The sequence below is a fragment of the Pinus tabuliformis genome, chromosome 6 (assembly GCF_031772625.1).
Source record: "Pinus tabuliformis cultivar Carrire ecotype Pingquan chromosome 6, CPIR1, whole genome shotgun sequence".
In the NCBI taxonomy this organism is placed as follows: Eukaryota; Viridiplantae; Streptophyta; class Pinopsida; order Pinales; family Pinaceae; genus Pinus; species Pinus tabuliformis.
The window spans coordinates 1,171,684,250-1,171,702,658 of record NC_142292.1 but is presented as its reverse complement, the minus strand read 5'-3'; the positions used below and the strand labels follow the sequence as shown (position 1 = coordinate 1,171,702,658).

General features: G+C 39.5%; 1 pseudogene; it reads right to left on the bottom strand.

Moving 5' to 3' along the window:
* Positions 1-6,476: 6,476 nt before the first annotated feature.
* On the bottom strand, positions 6,477-7,527 carry LOC149262955 (transcription factor WER pseudogene; annotated as a pseudogene).
* Positions 7,528-18,409: the final 10,882 nt, after the last annotated feature.

The following is an 18,409-nucleotide window of genomic DNA, read 5'->3' as shown; positions in this document are numbered from 1 at the left end:
CTCAACTATACCAAGGCACAAAATGTCACATGGGAAAGGAGAAACCTCCTGGCACATATCTAACAATAGATGATTAAATGGAAAGCTTTGAGCATCTCTTATCTCTGTCATGTAGTCGAAAACTCCCTTCAGCACACACAGCGGGATCTGATTCTCCAATTTAATAATATAGTGCATGATACGCATGTAGTAAGCCACACAAAAACCTTTGTTTTAGAGTCTAAGCTATGTATTGATATAGAAGAGGAGGATGCAAGGATTAATGATTGTAAAAGGAATGATAAATCTACGAACCATCATTAGAGTGAAGTTTTGAGAATACTCACTGAAATTGTGAGAGTGAAACGAACTTGGCACAGGTTATGTGAGAATGTGGTCACGAAGTTTATCTTGTACCTCTTCACCTGTGAAAGCTACGCACAAGGAGAGTCAGTATCTTTCTCCATCCTCCAATGGTGGTAAGGCCCAAGGGAGATTAGCTATGGAATATAGGCACCTGGTTTCATCATTAGTAAATGAGTCACTGCGCGCTAGTTCACAACCATGTTTAGTCGAGGATTATCGATTCAATTTCAAATTCCAAACCGGCAATGGCACGGATTCAAGCTCTATGGGTGAGCCTTATACAGTATCCAAAGTATGCTAGCTGGTTGTCATCCTCGGCTTGCCTTCCATACTAGAATGAAATAGCACACTTCGAAATTCAAATTTGAATTCAAATCAAATGGGTAGATGAGTATTAATGTCGACGGACTGGATTACGTACTATCATGTATGTTATGTCCATGAAGTGCATTCTCGTCGGTATTATATGGTCATGGAGCAGTCGCCGGAAATAATCGCGTTATTTGTTGCCAAGAAACCAGGGAGATGGGAGTCCCCATATCGAGGCGGCCAAAACCCACTGTCAAGGTACTGTCTCTCGTACTCTTAAGGTGTAATAAATATCCTATAGGGGTGGAAATAAGGCTTGCCGAGTATATGACGTTTCCAAAATATTTGACTAATCACATGGCCGTCATCAATTCATTAGTAAGGACCAAGTATAAAAATAATGAGAATAGCATGAATGATTCAAATTAATGCAAGAATTAAGAAATGCTGCTAAGAGTATTTAGGTTGATAGATGTCGGTAGAGTAACTTTTTTCAATTTAAATGTTATATATATATATATATATATTCGATATAATTTTAAATCACATTTATTTTATATACTTATAAAATTATTATTTAAATTATTAAATAACATAATATAAATGTAAATTAAAATAATCAATTAAAAAATCACAATAATTTAGTTTTATCAACTATATTTATTAATATAATTGCAATAATAATAAAGAAATTATTAATAAACAAGTGTTATATAGTAGCTATTATATGCTGTTTAGTTTTAATATAATTAAATTAAACTAAAAGTAAAAGTATTAAATTTAAGTTAGTGTTAAGGTTTAGTATCTAGTTAATTTAAGTTTTATTGATTGGTAAATTGAGTATTTTGTTAATAGCTGCATTATGGTGGTGGAGAATTCAATCTTACCCAACAATAATAATGGCTTATTGTGCTAGTAGTACATTTGTTGTGAAGGTTGTCTAGAAGGTTTTACATTTTCCACAAAAAGTTAGATAGATATATTTTAAAAGGTATTTGTTCTTGCCAAAGTATAAATAAATATTGTTCTTGCGAGATATATCTATGAAACATAGATTGAATATATTCCTTAAAAATATATATATTAAAATTGAAGTTGATTTATTTACTAAATTATTTCTTATTTGAATTGAAAATTATTTGAATTTATTATCAATAATATTATACTTATTTGTTATTAATATTAAGTAAAATCACACCCGGATGCGGGTGATTTAATGAGCCGTTAATGCCCATACAAGCGACACCGGCATCGGGCATCATCGTGGAGCAAGTAGGTGATTTATGCAGCGCATTAAATCCCATTAATGAGGAATTGGATGTACAGCATGCGGAGTAAGTTCTTTAAGATGATGAGCATACGATTCATTTTAATTGCCCAGAGCTCGACATTCTCTCTGGCTCATTCTAGCAGAGACATTCCCGATCGCATTGGTTCACAGGAGTTGAGTGCTGAGCTGAGCATTTGGAAGCCATCATGGCTCCATAGAAGCCCGCATCTGGCCAGCCTCAAGCATTTAATTACGGTTCTTCTGGCTCGCATCTGGTATGGTCAATGTTTTTTCTTTTGGTATATAACTGTAATAGGTAGTGTTACGGTGTCTGTCGAAGCTGCTTGGGCAGGGTGGGGAACTCATTCAGATAATTCTGGAATTTATTTAGGGGTTCTGATTTCTATCTGTGCGGTGCTTTCCCTGGGCGCTCTCTACTCTGAGTACTGTTATCCTCTGTTTATTTCAAATTGGGGTGGGTCGTTCTTCTTCCACCTGCAACCCTTTTGTTCTCTTAGTTTATCAATCATTGATGCTATGGCCCGACGTCGAGGAATTTCCCGGAGGGGTAGTAGTTCAGGCACTCGTGGGAATGTTAGAGGAAGGGGAGGTCCTGCTCCACGACGCATTTCCCCGCTAGCTTCTGTCTCGCCGGCCTCACCATCATCCGACCACTCTGGTCCGTCCCTCTACAGTTCTTTCCACTCCTCCCGTTTCACATTTAAAAGCAAGCTAAACAAGCCTACTATCTCTGCTATTGTCACAGTCATCTTCTCAGAGGAAGAAGATGACCTCTCTGGCTCTGATGAACAATCCATGGATAGGACTCTCTCTCAGAAATCTAAGGATTCTCAAGGAAGCATGGCAGAGGAAATCCTCAATCTTCCAGAGGTGCAGCACGCCGAAGGTCATGAAGAGGACGCGCGTCTTCAGCAGACTCCTTCACACGAGGAGCTCATTCCTTGTGCACCGGCGCAGTTCTCAGGCACTTTTCTGTATCCGGTGTTGCCTCCTGGTCGCAGTATTATGGATGTCGAAGATAATGTGATGATTGAATGGGTCAGCTCTCCTAGCAAAGCCAACGATGCAGATGCAGAAGTACCACCTCAGGTTGAAACAATCAACGGCGGAAAATGATGGAGCAGATCGGACGGCGGTGGAGGATTTCGGACGGCCCCTTTTTGCTGAACTTTATGTCCCGAAAAGTCAGAAATGATGACGTATGGAGAGAGCCACGCGTCAACAGGAGATTATATCGGGCCCGTTCATACGGAAACTGCCTGCTGGTCGACGGCGGCCCGATATACTGGCGGTTTTGGCTAAGCGGTTTTGTGCTACTGTTGTTGTCCACGTCCGCTTTTTTTCTGTATAATTCTCCATCGTCTTCTAGTTTTTGGTTTTTGGTGGTGGTGTCTAGTTCTACAGAGTCTTCGGCTCCCGTTTTTATCTATGTAAACAGATAGTTAAGAGCTGATGGCAGAAGTTTTTTTTGACAGAGGGCTGGCTTTAGCCCCCTCAGAGGTTCCAACCTCTTTGTAAATTTTTTCATCTTTTATTTATACATAATAGAATAGTCTTTACTCAGAATATATATATATATATATATATATATATATATATATATATATTAAGTAAAATCACAACTTTTTTTACTATAAGTAAAATTATTTGTTAAAAACAATTTTTTAAGTGTCAAACTAGTTGTAATATATATTAAATAAAAATTTATTATTTGAATCAATTTTCATTTAATTATTGATGAGTTTATGAATATAGTTATTTATTTCAACTAATAAAGCCTGCATGTACCAATATTTATTAATATTGAACTTGTTAATTAATAATATTTATTATAAAAGTAGTTTGAATATTATAAAATAGTTAAGTAATGTTTTAGTTAATTAATGGTTGATAAGATTTTATTTTGTTATTATATGAAACTGAGAAATTTTGTTGGTTAGTAATCACTAGAAACTATGTACATTTACATTTACATATTAATCTTATTTATTTTATGCAAATATTTGATTAAATTATGGTAAATAGTAATTGATAGTATTTAAGTGAATATGAAAATGAGCTATTTGCAAGGATTTTAATATAGTGATTTTTTATGAAATTTAAATATGAAAAATTTTAATCCTAAAATCATGACATAAATATTACAATTGTATCTAAAAAATTATCACACAAATATAAGTCAATTACCAATATTATGTTAAACAAAAATTGCAAGAGAAATATTACAAAATGAAACTTGAATCGATAAATAATTTTAAATATTACAGAGAATCTGCAATTTTCTTTTTATTATCAAACACAAAGTAATAGTTAATGAAAATAATACTTTTACTTAAAAAAAATGCAGCACACCTCTGTCCCTTTTATGTGGGGTGAAACCTCCCTTTCATGGTTGAAGGTTTCCCTCTTCAAAACATCAAGAGCACTTCCTCTAGGAGAAGACCTGAGCTTCATGCCAGACTTGGAAGACTTATGGGAATTGCACTAAGCGTTCCAGTGTTGGTGGTCATCCTTAAACCACCGCCCTTTATACCAACATTTCGGAGAGCACATTCAACCTAGTGTTGCCATGCATCTTTGCACATTTTGTATTAGAGCTCTCTTCTTAGACTCATACATAACCCTTCGGATTAAGGGGGGGAATGTTGGACACCTAATCCCCTAAGGGTTGGTGTGGAAGATGAATAGTCTAAGGAAGTCTAAGAGACCTTGGAATACGAAACCAAGGGTCATGTGAATGTACTATAAATGTATATCATTGTCAATAATAAACACACACTCATGTTTATCATTCATCTTTTGTGTTTGCCATGTATGTGTTTTAACAGAAATGATGTGTGTGCCATGTAGACCCCCATGTGGTTGTGGCATGGCACCTTGTGAGCTAGGCATGGTCTTGTGGGTACCACGTAGATTCCTCTTGATGACATGGCCTCTTTAATGAACCAAACCACTAAGGGGCATAACTTTCTATCCAAGACTTGGATCGAGGTAAACTTTATATCGGTAAAAATATCTTAGTGAGTTAAAAAAAATATTGGTATTAGTTTTAGGTTTCAAAAGCTTTGAGGAAAAGAGGTTTTTGTAACCCCATCTTCATAAAATACCTTAGATATTGAGTCAAATTGAGATAGTTTAAGGAGTTGGAGCTGTTACAAAATGTTTATGTAAACTAGGTTTCAAGTGCACCTAAATGGCTTCTAACATACTTGAGGTTATGTAGAAGACAATTTTGTATACACCCTCACCCAAACAATATGGGGGCGGGGATTGGGATATAGGTGGAAGTGATATTATTCAAAAATCATGTTCCAAGGATAAAATCATATTCGAAGGATATTATTTTGTTTCCAATATTATTTTGCATTTTATCTACCCTATTACCACTATGATACCACTATGATGAGATCTGGAGCAATTTTATGCAAGATTATATTACAAGAATATTTTTAAGTTTTGCATAATATCATCCGAATATAATTTTGCATAATATGTAGAACAACCTCCATAATAAATGAGGTGAAATAAATATTTTGCAAAATCATAGCGTGGAAATTTTATAAAAAAAATATAATAATATTCCTACAAAATAATTCATATTATGATATGATAATTCATATTATACTAAATTGTATAAAACAATATTATACAAAACAAATAATATTCATTTAATGTAATTTTGCACCATATCTTTAAATGTAATAATAAGTTTGAAAAATAGATATTATGCAAAATCAGATTGATTGATATTATCCATCAATAAAATCTTAAAAAATAATTTTACATAGTATACCTAGCCACACCATCAGCTTCGTAATAAATCAAGTTGCCCAACACTCTCGTATTAAAATTTATTTTTGAGAAAACTATAAACTCACCCTTCAAACATATAAATATATGCACATTCCCGTCCTTTTGAAACCTTGATGCTCCTCTATTTTCATTTCATCACATCCCGAAATTCATTCAACAGCAACATGGAAAGCAGTCAATGGAATAAACTACCAGTTGATCTGCTAATTCGAGTCCTAAGCAGGCTTCCCATCTTGGATTTACGTAAGCTATCGCTCACTTGCAGGTATTTCCTTTCCTTAGTCTTAGATCCCTCCTTTGCCCTTCACTACGATAGAAGCTTTGTCGGCCACCCAATGTTCTTTCTTATGTCAGATTTGATTGAGAAACGCACACAGTCGCCGTCTTTAAAGTCCATTATTTGGCAAGCAGGAAGGCTTGCCAACTTCACATGGCGAAACCCATTGCTCCATGACTTACCGGAATACCAGTGGAGGAGGCCGGTCACATACGGCGATGGGTTCATGTGTTTCGAGGGATTCGTAGGGCCTAATTATCTTCACGATATTAACCATGAGAACACCAGGTTACTGGTGGTAAACCCAATATTTTGTAAGGAGAGCCGGATATTGAGTGTACCCGCCATGGCTAACTCAGTTCGTGATTCCTAAATCCACCTCTATAGAAAAGTTAATGCTCCGTCCTTACACTCACCTGACAGGAGTTTTTTTCCATTGCTCTATACAAGTCTTCTGATGTAAAATCTGTTGAACAGACGAACAGAGAGGGAGCAAATTACAGTATTGAGACGACTGCTTGTTCGAAACAATGAAATCTCGGCTAAACTAACTGCATCTCCCCCAGAATAATCGTAATGAGGAGATTGCTGGTAACCTAAACTCGACATAGAATAGAGAAAATGTGTAGCTGTTGTTTCGACGGCATCATCAGCCAATGGCAAACCAATACGCTCAAATTCTTCGTTTCCGATGGAATCATTCACAACTAGGTCGCGCCATGAGAATTTCCTGGTTTCTTGAATGTTCCATAATTTGAAGGCTTCATCTGATATATGATTACTGCAGCCCTCATCGTTATAGCCATTTGCTGTTACAATTCCACAGTGTCGCACGACTACTTTTATTTTAACGGTAGTGGCTTTGAACACAGGATTTTGAACAGGAACAGGATATTTTGATCTTGTTCTTCGATTTTCTGAAGTCCTGGGTTGAGATTTGTTCATTGACAGGCACAGCTTCTTGCCCATATGAGTGTTCCAGTAATTCTTGATTTCGTTGTCTGTTCGACCAGGCAGCCATCCTGCTATTAGAGACCACCTGCAAATACATTATATAGTTGAGATTAACTCAATGGAAGATTTCCAAAATATTTCAAAACCTAAGAAAACCGAAAGTGTCATGTGCACTGATTTTCTACATACCGATTGCCAAGAAGATGATGCAACCGAATAATGAGCTCCTCCTCGTCGGGAGAAATGTTACCACGTTTAATGTCGGGGTGAAGATAGTTAAGCCACCGCAACCTGCAACTCTTTCCACATCGCTTAAGACCTGCAAAACAAAACCTACCCGCTCATTTAGCCTCTCAATGCGCATTTTGTTTGTAATAAAAATTGCAATTAGAATTTTACTGAAACTCACCTGCTTTTTAGGGATATTTTTCCATCCATTGCTGCTATGAATTCGAATGTATTCAGAGAGATTCATATCCTCCATGGCGGACCAAGCCCCACGGCTAAGACCCTTTGAACAGCTAGGGGATCTAACCATCTTCAATATTCTACCGTAACCCGTTAAGGCTAACTCAAAACAGCTGATGGTCTGCTCTGACACGGGACTGGCCTCCTCGCTTCCCTTTGAAAATAGCGCGCTTCGAAATTCAAATTTGAATTCAAATCAAATGGGTATATGACACGGGACTGTCCTCCTCGCTTCTCTTTGGAAATAGGGCGCTTCAAAATTCAAATTTGAATTCAAATCAAATGGGTATATGAGTATTAATGTCGACATACTATCATGTTGTGATCAAGGCCGAGACTGAGGTAAATGTGCTCATCAATATGCCAGAGGGAGGCCAAAGTGGCTGCGGGCAGGGTCGCCATCGAGGGGCAGGAGCACGGCAACCGGAGAGGGATGGATGCGCCGGATGGATGCCATGATGCATGGTCGAGGATGAAAGGGCGCCATGACGTCAACCACGTCGTCTGCCGCTGTCAGAGGGGTACCTCCATAGCATTAACTTTGCTATGGAGGTGGAAATAGGAACCGCCGGTGGAAATAGGAACAGCCTGTCTGTAGTGGGATGCCCATCGATTGGGCGTCGTCCGTATTATTGGATGCGATTGTATGGGTCATATCCTTGCATTCGCATGGGCTTTCAAATCCGGGTATGGTTATGTAGGTGAACGAACCACCATAGAGGAATTAAATGCCCTATACTATATAGCACGCTGGTTATTTGTTGCCAAATTACTTTGTCTTGTAGTCAACCCAATAAAGTCTCAAGTGGAATAATGGTTTGCCCAACTTTTTAAGATAGATTTATGCCTTTTTCAAGCATGAATGTAATAGTTATCAACCCCTCTCTCACACTTAATGTTCTTAGTAATTTAAACACAAGTAATTTCTTAATTTCTTTTCGGTAGGAAACCGATATTTCATTTTTTTTATAATAATAAAAGGGAGTTTGAAAATATGAACATTATTTTAAGGATGAACCACAATAATATTGTTAGCAAAAATCAAGATTAATAATTATATTTATTTTTATTAGGTTAATTTTTAAGATTAATAATGAAAATTATATAAAACTAGAATATATATATATATATAGATAAAATAAAAATAAAAAACTATATGAAGTTTAATATTTCATAGCGTGAAAAATAAATAATACACAATTAAATATCTATTATTATTATTATTATCTAATTTTAAGGTCACGGCCAAGCCATACCAAATTGGTGTATAAGATCCCCTTTTTTGGGATATGAAATATAAAGATGAATTTGCATATAAATTGATGTATGAAATATGAAGATGAAATCAACCAAAGCTATTGTTTTAGCAAAGGTTATGCATATTGAATATGTTAAAATGGGAATACAAACTAAGTAAATTTTCTCCTACTCCATGCATCAAACTCGCAAATCAAAGAAAGGTCAATTTTTAATATTATAAATGGGAATTCAATGTTTCACGAGGATATATTGAGAATCTAAATTTCAAGAGGAAGACAACCAACCCTTGATGCAAAGAAAAGGGTACCAGATGTTATAGACATTTTTGTGCCTTACAGCTATAAGCATGAAATGTCCATAAATCAAGGGATCCTAAGTCCCTAAAGATGTTGTTACGGCTCCTAAAGGAACAAGGTCAACCAATGACAGCTTCTCCCAGAAGTTCTCCACCAAAAACCACTCAGAACTAGTCAAATCAGGATCAATTCAGAAGCTCCACTAGCTGCCTGCGTTGCAAAGCACCCAAATACACTGGCTAGGTGCGTTGCAACGCACTTGAATGCACTACCCAGGTGCGTTGAGCGGGAAATGACAAGTGGCAGAGTCATTCAACGAGGTGGAAAGACCATGGAAGCTTCCAGAATCTTCTCCAATGACACTTGCCTCACTGAATTCGACCAAGTGATGAGTAAGAAACTCTCAGTCTCCAAGTGGAAGCAAGAACTGACAGAGAGAAGCCACAAGTCAAAACATAAGCTGACTCATCCTCTCTGCTTACATCTATATATGGATCCCTCATCCCAGAGATCCAGAGGCTGGAATTTTGTACTTTGCAGAGAATTGTTGTTGGTTTGAGATTGAGATTAGTACATTGGGTGATTTGTGCTTTGTTGGAGGAGAGGAAGGGATTCCTTTGCTGGGAGGTAGATGCTGGATCGGGACTCACTTGGTTGTATCTCCTCTTGGACTTTCTTATCATATCAATAAAATTATTTGAGTTTCTTCTACATGCTTGTATATCAATGATGTTTTGTTATATTTGCATGTTTAGCTTAATCTGATCCTGAGCTTTTTATGAATGTAAATCTATATCTTCGTGTAGTTTCTCTCTTTTGTGATCTTGCAGGAATTCGGAGAAGCTGGGCCGGTAAGGGAGCAGGGAGCTGGGAGCTATTGAAGAGAGGAGCGATTGGATCAACAAACTAGCGAAAGACACAGGTTAGTTACATCCTTCCTCTTCATTTACATTTCATAAAGAAGAATACTCAAGTAGTTTTCCTTATTTGTTGCTAAGGCACTATCACATCTTAGAGTGGGATAGGGGCATTCTGAATAGATACTTTTCCCAACAACAAATTGGCGACTCCACTGGGGAACGTATCTAGTTAGTTTATTTGTGTTTCTATTATTGTTCTTCTCATAAACTTAGGAGTGGCAAATCGAACAGCATTTGCCATTTACAAATGCAAAGTAGAGATCTGCCATTCTAGTCCACTCACTGGGCCTGTTTATGATATGAACAGCTGATCCACAAATGCTCTAACTGCCCTTTGTGATAGCTCTTAGTCCTCCTTTAAATCATCCTCCTAATTGTACCTTATTGATAGCCTTTATCCGGCCAAAAACCTTAGATCAAATTGCAAACTGTGACCCAGAACCCAGAGACAATTCTCGTTTCTGCTTTAGCGTAGGCTCTGTGAAGAGACTCTGCATTTCAACGTAGGTCCTGAGAGGGCTACCTGCGCTGCAATTCAGTTTCTCTGTGCAACAGGTGCGCTGATCAGCTTTTGCCCTGTGCAGCTGTGGTTCTTTGCATCCTTGTGTTCAGTTTTATCTCTGTTTTTTGCAGCCTGTTATCAGTGTGTGTACCTATCTGAAAACCCCTTTTCTCTGCCTTAATTCCGCCTCAGTTGTATAAAAGAAACTGTATTTGTTTTTGTGTATTTGTTACATCATTTGCAGTTTCCCATTACAAAAGTAAACTAGTCATATTGTCGCTCTTAGATCTAGACCTGTCGTAAGTGTCATTTTGATCTTAGGAGAAAGTTTGTTGCTGTTGACAGTTGATTGCGCTTTTACTTTTGTCTTTTGGTTTGAATTTATGAATTTCTAGTGTCGAAACAAGTGTTTACTTCAAAATCATAAAGTGTCGTAATCGTCTTTTTGATTTCAAAAAGAAACTTGTTTGTGTTTTCACTTGAAATCGAATTCAAATTTGTACAACAGCTTTCTTTTTAGGCATCAATATTAAGAAAGTGAAAACAAATACATGCATTTGTGCATTTGCATTTTGATAGTTTGTATGGTTTTATTTAGGAAAAGTGCATTTACAGTGTGATCTATGCTCTTTGAGAAAAGATTGTGTCTTTCTTTTCCCCTTGTAGCTAGGATTTTCATTGTTGAAAAGAGATAAAAGCTTGCTTATCATCTTTAGACTGCATTTAGGAATTGTATCTACATCTCGTGGTGATCCAAAAAGGAAAACTTCTAAGAAAGATCAACCTAAAATAAATTGAATGAACTTAACAACGCTTTGTAACTTAACGCACAACATAGAGGTCTAGGCTAGAGACGTGTTCCGGCGTCGTAAAACCTGGTTACTGTCGGCCTCACTAATGGTTGGGTGATTCCTCCTGAGAGACGATAAGTGCCAGTACAGATTGTGCTCCCACGTACCGTCGAGTATATATTGGGAGACCCCTATAGGCATAAAACCTTTATCCATAGGAAGCCGTGTCGGCCGCCCTACTGATCGCAATGCACTGAACACATCATTCAGGAAGATTGACTGCCCGTACCTTAAAAAGTATTCTGCGGTTTTGCGATTGGTTTGGCACACCCTCTACCTAGAACTCCAGAGCAGTCCCTTTCGTTCCTTTTCAGACTCCTTAACGGAAAAGGTCCATCTGAGCACTTGTCACTTCAGGCTCATTAAAAATCGAAGGAGACTAGAGTCATCTTTTGCTTTTTCTCGACTCTTAAAAACTGAAAAAGCAAGTTGTGTCTAAAGCGTCTAAAATTCATTTAATTTGGAAACATATTTCCCCTTTTGTATTTTAGTTGATCGAGTAATCCGCAATCGTGGAAGAAAGTCAATTGAAACCCCGTCGTTCGCGGAGGCTTACGAGTCAACCGTCTTTGTCTCCAGAATCGAAAACAGTACGGACAAAACGAACTCGTTTAACCGGTTTGAAATCTCCTATTAAAGTTAGAACAAGTGTTCCAACAACATCCAAGATTCCGGTTACTCCAAACATTTCTGGAAACCCTGCCTCTACAGAAGAAGTTCAACAGCCACAGAGGGACAGTGATACTGATCCTAGTCTGAGAGTAAACACTTGTGTTACTGAACCAGTTCCATCTGTAACCGGTTCGGAGAGTCTTGCTCTTCAAACATCTGTCGCTGTCGATTCAACCCCTTCTTCGGCACCAGAAATATTTTACGGACCTGACGGTCTTCCCCTTCCACCTGGTTTGATTGCGATAGAGGAAATTGTAGAAGATCCGCAAGCAAGTACTCCAACACATTTTGGAGTCGGGGTCACTCTATTTCCTTCGACATCATAAGTTAGTCTACCACCAGTGGAAGTTCCTGTAGAATCGCTAGGTAATCTTTTGGATAGACTCAAAATGTCTGAACAACCGTCAACATCTAGGACTGTGTCGACTGACACAGCGACAGCAGAACTCCCTGCCGTCACTCCGACAATGTTTGCCGGCGTACCATCTGTCCCGACTAGCTCACAACCGCTAGAAGGAGTCCATCCAGGGGCTATTTCGACAGTATGGTCCGTTCCTGTTTGTTCCTCCGGAATAATATCCAGCAACTCCTATGTTGAGACTCGCCAAATTAACCCATTTGGAGGTCAATTTGGGCAATCCAGTCCCCAAGGGCAAACAATCCCCTTGAGTTCCGGATTACCACCGTATGGGGGGCAGTATGCCCTTTCATTACCCCCTCCGGGAGGATATCCATACGGGAGTTCACAACAGTATTCAGGTTATACTGGAGTTACATCAAGTGGTTGGGTACCTATACTACCCCAACAACCAAGAGTTGTGTATTCTATGCAACAATGTGTACCTATGTCGAACATCCCGACTACACCAGCTATTGTGACAATGTCACAAGTTCAAGCGCTGCATGTTGTATGTCAACCTCAGATTTCTCAGGTTGTAATGCAACAGCCCCTTGACCCTGTGACTCAACAACAATCGCCGACTGGTGGGGCGACACAAGTCCAAACGGGTACAATTACCCCACACCTTGGTCCAACGGTTAGTATAGCGCAACAGAACATGGCTTCACAACCGTGGCTGGTGCAATACCATCAACCACAATTCCAACAAGTATACCAAGGTACTGAGCAGCAGATCTTTGCGAACAGTGGACAGCCGTACATTCAAAACGGTCAAAATCAACCATTTTACAATGGTCATGTCCACCAACCGTACCAGTCGTACCAGCATCAACTACATTATGCTGGTATGCAAAGGCCAACTGCTCAAGCAATTCCATCATATCCTGGGTATGCTTCACCTAACCTGAATCAACAGTTACCATTCGTGGCAACTTTAGAGTTACCTGATTTACACCGGTTAACAAACGATCCAATTGCTTACGCCCCTTGGTGGCCAGCGATCCCTCATAAACTTCCATCAGATATTCCTAAATTTAATGGAAATCCAGGTGAATATCCATCGAATCACGTGATGACATTTCATATATGGTGTTCATCAAACACCCTAAACGATGATTCGATAAGGCTTCGCCTTTTTCAGAGGACGTTAACGGGTCTAGCAGCAAAATGGTATATTGAATTGCCTAGAGCTTCGTTCTACAACTTCAATACCTTAGCCACGACTTTCTTAACCCATTTTCAATTACCGATAAGGTATGAGACGGGAACGAAAATCCTAACCAACTTCAAACAGACAACGGCCACTCACATATCTGATCATATACATGAGTGGTGACGTCATCGTAGGATGGTAAAAACGTACGTTCCCGATCAGCTATTAGCTGAATGGTTTATCAAGTCATTACTTCCTGCCATCACGGAAGATGTGGCGAAGGGGGGAGTCGTAACGGAAGAGCAAGTTATCGCTCGTGCACAATATCTGGACTTGGTCTATAATCAGTCTGGCACGCTCTACGACAAAATACCTGACGCCCCTAGACCGGAATTCTCAATTCCTCCTCCTCCTAAATCAAACAATGACTCTCACGTCGGCGATGGCGTGATTAGCACTACAAACGCGAAATCGACTAAGGCTACGTCCAAGAAAGCCCGTAAGATTTCAGATCAAAATGCAAAAGATGAAATTCTTGCTTCGGAAGTAAATGTCGTATCAGCATATAAAGGCAAAGAAACCAAACAACCAAGAAGCAAGAAGAAACAAGGCAAAGGGAAGAAGAAGAAACAGGAGGAATCATCTCCTGAAAAACCTTCTTCAAACCCCCCTGGAAATAGGAAACCCCCTTCAGGGTGTCATATATGCGATGAGGATCATTGGACAGCACATTGTCCATACAAAGCTGAGCTTAAAAGATTCTTTAAAAGTTCGCAAACCTCAGCTGTGTTAACTGATCCGTTTCCAAATCCAGGAACAAATCTGGTTGATAGTGGAAATGCTTCCCCATCTCAAGTGCTAATGTTGTCGATTTCGAAGCAACAAAATGATGCTTTGATTTCGACAAGGAACAAAGATTACGGGAATCCGCAGCTGTCGAACAACAAGGATAAAGATCAACCGAGTAGTTCGACAACAACTTCGACAGAAGTTGTACCACCCATCATTCCTGAATTAACAATAAAACCGTCAAAGGGAGTAGTACACAAGTCGACGTTTAATCCCCGCGCTAGAGCGGCGCAGCATTATAACATAGTGGAAGATTTGGCCCAATCGCCATCCGCTATGTCGACTCTTGAGGTGCTACAAAATTGCCCATCCCAAAGGCAGGCTTTTTTATCAGCCATTGGTGGGGTTGATCCTAAGGATTCCAATCTTGTATCCTTCGACCACAAAGGATACGATCCTCAGTTACCAGCTCAACTAGCTTTCCTTATTCAAGTGAAATCCCTCAACAAAATTGTTCATCAAACAATTATTGATGAGGGGGCATCTACATGTATTATGTCGATGAGTTGCTGGAAAACTTTAGGATCTCCAACCTTGTCGCAATCTTCGACGACATTAAAAGAATTCGACGAAAGGTCATATACCCCATATGGTATCCTAAATAACTTGAAGGTTGAACTAGGGGGAAAAACAGTAGAAATAGATGTTGAAGTCATCAATGGAAATCTTGATTACAACATCCTACTAGGAAGACCGTGGATATATGCCATGGCAGCTGTTGTGTCGACCTATTTTAGAAAGATTGCATTCCCCTTCCAAGGAGGGATTACAATCGTCGATCAACAAAACTTCCTCCCTAATGGCTCACAAGTTACAGGAAGCATTCCCATGATCCATGGAAGCCCCCATTCGCTTCAGAATATCGGAGTAGGCCTACTGAAAGATCCTATACTAATGGGAACTTTCACTCTTCCACCTCCAATCAATCTGGCGGAAGTAGCATCAATAGGAACCTGCAATATGATATCTTCCATAAAGATCTCAGAAAACGATATCAGCATGGATCATGCAATGGTTTTGCCCCCAAGCCCAATAGAAGTATTATAGCAATCAATGTTTCTAGCATGGGAGGCAAACCCGAATCAACGCTCGTCAAGCGTTTGGGTAGATAGGTCTAGAGAATATGGTACCCCTTTAGATCCTTGGTCGTGAGTGTATGGAATCGACGAAGGAATTGTACAATCAATGTTGATTGAAGGGGCACCGTGGAATGATTGCCACCATCGTTCCCTTCTTCCGGATTATGAAGAAGATACTCAAGATGACCTTTATCATCCTTCAGTTTTTGAATTCCTTTCAAATACTGTAAATACGGTGGATTCCGAGCGAAACGTATCTAACATTGAAGAGACTATAGCCATAAATATCGCGACTAAAACAGATGTTGTAGAGAATATTTATGTTGGCAAATGTTGTTATCCTTCAGAACTGGAAATATATAACGCTCTTTTTCGCGAATTCAGAGATGTCTTTGCTTGTTCATACAGTGAAATGCCAGGCATCGACTCGAGTATCGTTGAACACGAAATTAAGATGTATCCAGATGTCAAACCGGTACGACAACGGCTCAAGCAGGTGCACCCCAAGAAAGCCGTTGCCATTAAAGTAGAAGTTGAAAAACTTCTCCATGCTGGTTTCATCTACCCGGTTCCTCTAACCGATTGGGTATCGAATATTGTCCCTGTTATGAAAAAACAAGGGACAATTAGAGTGTGTGTCGATTATAGGGATGTAAATCAAGCTTGTCCAAAAGACAACTACCCTACACCCTTCATCGACCAGATAATTGATGAATGCGCCGGATGCAAAATCTTTTCATTCATGGATGGATTTTCCGGGTATAATCAAATAAATATCCGCCCACAGGACCAGTCAAAGACTACATTCATTTGTCCGTGGGGCACATTTGCATATTGGAAATTACCCTTTGGTTTAAAGAACGCAGGGGCTACGTTTCAGAGGGCAATGAATTATGCCTTCCATGACATCAAAAACATCGTTCAACCATATCTAGATGACCTTCCGGCTCATTCGCGAAAGCGGACTGATCATCCGCAGCATTTAAGAGCGATATGTCTACGTTGTCGACACTACAAGATACGACTCAATCCGCACAAATGTGTATTTTGCGTCAGTTCTGGTTGTTTACTAGGCTTTGTAGTCTCCAAGGATGGGATTCGTCTCGACCCGTGCAAGGTACAGGCAATCATAAATTTGCCTCCACCTTCAAATTTGCTTCAGATTCAGAAACTCCAAGGGAAAACAAACTTTCTGAGGAGGTTCATTCCAAATTACGCCAAACTTGCTAAAGGTTATACACGTCTTTTGAAAAAGGAGGTACCCTTCGTCTGGGATCAGGTTGCGCAAGATTCCTTTGATGCTTTAAGAGATTCCTTAATGAAAGCATCATTAATATACGCCCCCGATTATCAAAGAGATTTTAACCTGTATCTGGCTGCAGCAGATACGACCATCGCAATGGTTTTAGTTCAAGAAGTCGATGGAATTGAACACCCTATATATTATTTAAGTAAAAACTTAAATGATACAGAAAGTAAATATTCTTATGTTGAAAAACTAGCGCTTGCAGCTGTTCAAGCAATACAAAGATTTCGACACTATGTCCTCTTTCGGAAAACTACCATTCTGTCTGATTGCAACCCCATGACTTATATATTGTCGCGACAATTGCTGGGGGGAAAATATTCAAAATGGATAGCAATCCTTCAAGAGTTTGATCTGGAATTCGTAAAATCCAAATCAAAGAAAGCTCTAGTTTTTGCAGAATTATTATGCGATCTCCCATCGTCGTCCAACGATGAAACATCCGAAGAATCAATCGTGGATGAGAATCTGTTTCTGATATCTACAAGCAATGAGTGGTATGGAGATATAATAATTTATCTCCAAACCCAAAAGTTTAGGCCTAACACCTCTCACTCCGAACAGAAACGTATACGATACCAAGCAAAGGACTACATGATCGTCGGTGATACACTTTACCGTCGTGGTATCGATACAGTTCTGAGAAGGTGCCTAACCCATGAGGAGGCCGAGAAAGCCCTGATGAGTGTCATTCAGGAGCTTGTGGGGGGCATCAATTTGGTTATGCTACAGCACAAAAAATCTTGCGAGCAGGATACTTCTGGCCAACAATGTTCAAGGATTGCATAACCGCAGTCAGAAGTTGCCATGCTTGTCAAATTTTTGATAGCAAAACCAGAAGACCACCCGCACCTCTATAGCCAATAGTTGCTGTTGGGCCATTTGCCAAATGGGGCATCGATTTCATGACATGTAACCCCACCTCGACTGGGGGGCATGGGTATATCATAGTCGCAGTTGACTATTTTACCAAATGGGCCGAGGCAATGCCTACATTAGATAACACTGGTGAAACAGCTGCCCTTTTCTTTTTCAATCATGTAGTCGCCAGATTCGGCGTACCACAGGCTATAGTCACGGATCATGGATCGCATTTTCGCAATCACATGATGCTTGAATTAGCTGCCAAGCTAGGATTGTCTCACGACAGCTCTACTCCGTATTATCCTCAAGCCAACGGACAAGTTGAAGCGATCAACAAGGTCCTGAAGCGTATGTTGCAAAGGATGATCAGAGTTCACAAAAGAAGGTGGCACCTAATCCTGTACTCAGCCTTGTGGGCTTACCGAACATCGGTAAGGAATGCAACCGGGTTCACACCCTTCCAATTGGTATATGGCCTAGAAGCAGTCTTACCAGTCCAGTGCGAAATCTCGTCTCTTAAACTCGCAATCGATCTCCTCCCCAGAACTTCCGAAGAAGAGGCCCGTTTCTTGGAATTAATCCAATTGGATGAAACCGTCGTGATGCCGCTTTGGCTAACGAAGCCCATAAGAAACGAGTCAAGGCGCAGTTCGACAAAAATGTCAAACCCTGTATCTTCTCAGAAGGTGACTTGGTCTTGCTTTACAACCAAGAATCCGATAAATTGGGAGCGGGTAAATTTAATTCTTTATGGATGGGCCCCTATATTTTTAAACGAGTGTTAGCAAAAGGAGCCTACG